Genomic DNA, 2,525 nt, shown 5'->3' with positions numbered 1-2,525 from the left:
GACCAACTTAAATATGACATTTTCTGCTAATTTCAGAGCACGGTTTCTATGTATTTACTGAGTTTAACGTATGAGAAAAAGAAAATATAAAAAATAAAATTTGCACCGTCCACGTTTTAAGTTCTATTCTTTCTTCCGTTTGTTAAATTCAGCCAATAAAATCATAGTTGTGCATAAAAATGTGCAGACTTGTGCTCTCTGTAGAAGATTTAGACATTTTTTAGACCACTTCGACTGGGGGTGCCCAAACCTTTGCATAAGACTGTACGTCAAGTATTATTACCAGTTTTATTTTAAAGCCTTTGCTGAACATTTTGGGTTTTTTTTTTCACACTGTTTTTTTCTGAATTTAATGAAAAGTAGCAGCAAGAAAACTTAATGTCAAAAGGCAAGGTGTCCCCAAACTTTTGATGGGCAGTGACCGTAGTTCCCTCTGTTCTTAGAAGGCTTTCTAAGACGTAGCAAGTTAGAGGAAGACTAACGACACGTTATAAAGGGGCTTTCCAGCCCCAGATGCAGGGATCTGGCTGTGTTGGAGCCTTGTGATGTAAACAGAAGGGTAATGAAGTTATATTGCCTTTTACTTTAACTAAGTTCAGACGAACTCTGCTGTGCTCGTGAGCCCAGTGTATGAGTGGACGTTTCTAAGGCTATGTTTGGTGTTTCGGTCAAAGCGGCACTGCCTTTCCTCAGGTCATCACCGCATAGACACAGAATAGCTGATTAGATCACACTTTACGACTCACTCGCTTAGCTTAAACCTCAAATACCCCAAGTGACCGTTTGGTCCCGTGTCACTCTCTTCAATGTTCATTTTAAAGACGTATTATACTGCGCTTTTGGTTTCCACCACCGACACCATCCAAAAAATAAACAGTACAAAACACAACCAGTGCAGAAGCATCTCATGCACTGCAGTGATCAGTAACTGAGTAACTGAGTAAATGTAATTGGTTTCTGTACTTTAGTATTTTTGGTGTATCTGTACTGAAGTTTCTCCGTTCTGGACTTTTTCCTTTCACTCCACTACATTTCAGAGTCTAATATCCGACTTTTTCCTCCTACATTTTGAGAAATCTGTCGTTCCTTTTGGTTTCTGTGTGTATAAAAACGTAACATGTCAAAACGAAAGAAGCGCAAAGCCAGAGCACCAATCAGGGCCCAGCGGTCACTTTGTTTAGAGCTGGTTTTGACCTGTTGGTCATACCGACCCAGTGCAGCACGCGGTTCAACGTCAGCGCAGCAGCGTAAAACTTTGGGAGAGTCTGTTCAACATAAATGATGAACTAACCTAACTTTGTGTAAATAGAGCACAATATAGAAATATGTCCACATATGCAGTCGAGACTGACGCGGCTTTTTTCTGAATTTCTATAAACACCATTTCATTTTATAGTAAATGAGTTTGGGCTGGTTTATGTTTATGAACAGACGCCTACAGATCAACATAGTAAAGGAGCTCATCTGTGATCCTGAGTTTAAAGCCAGTTTTTATTCAACTTAAACTTGGAACTAAGTTGTAAATAAATCTGAAACTGAAACTTTGCTTGTGTGTAAAAAGTGATTTCAGAGCCACTCGGTTCTCCCTGATGGAAACTGTTTACCTTCAGTGTTTTGTGCTTCTGATCATTTTAATAGACGTCAGCGTCACTAATTAATGACGTCCTATTAAAAGACTGGTTTACCAAGAGAGACGCTGGAGGACTTTCACCTGAAATGAGTTCATGAAGCCAGTCTGGTTATAAAAATGATAACAGGACATCAGAGCCAGAATTACTCTTTTAGTACTTTTACTTTATACTTAAGTACATTTGAAGGGAAATACTTTAGTACTTTTACTCAAGTGGAGGTCTAAAGGGAGGAACTTCTACTTTTACTGGAGGAATATTTTACCTTGGGTGTCTCGACTTTAACTCAACTACATGGTTTGTGTCCGCCACTGGCAATAATACAGTGTTTATGTTATTTCAGGAAAATAATAATTCTACTGTCTTCAAAAACTAAGATCTTCTGTTTATTTCAGATTTTATTCTTTCCAGTAGTCATAATTGAGGTCAGAGCTCTGTGTGGGTCAGGGGTCGGCAAGCTCGGGTGGCTCTTTTACTGTCCTGTTGCAGATCCACAGCACAATTAGATTTGTTGATAAAAATAAAATAATCCTCCTCTGCAGTGAAATAAAGCTCTGCTGATCATTCAACAGTTTTCTTACAATGAATGGTCTTAAACGCTGGAGTTAATGTAGCCCATAACTACTAATTCACCTTTTAACCCTGTGGATTAGTGCTTAGACCGCTGGTCTCACAGCAACACAGATAACAATCTCGCCTAGCAAGTAGCTAATGATAATGACACGGCGAAGAAAATATTTTAGACGAACAATCATTTTTGTAAAGAATGGACTTTTAAAGAATTTGCATTTACTGTCACTCCAGCTGCTTTCCTGATCCGTTTAATCTGCAACGAGAAACTCAAACAGTAAAATAGTCGTGAAGCTGAGGTCAGATTCTCATTCACAAGCTTCTTGT

This window comes from Pygocentrus nattereri, chromosome 18 (genome assembly GCF_015220715.1).
Source record: "Pygocentrus nattereri isolate fPygNat1 chromosome 18, fPygNat1.pri, whole genome shotgun sequence".
Classification (NCBI taxonomy): Eukaryota; Metazoa; Chordata; class Actinopteri; order Characiformes; family Serrasalmidae; genus Pygocentrus; species Pygocentrus nattereri.
The sequence above is the reverse complement of the archived record's forward strand: the minus strand, read 5'-3'. Positions refer to the sequence as shown.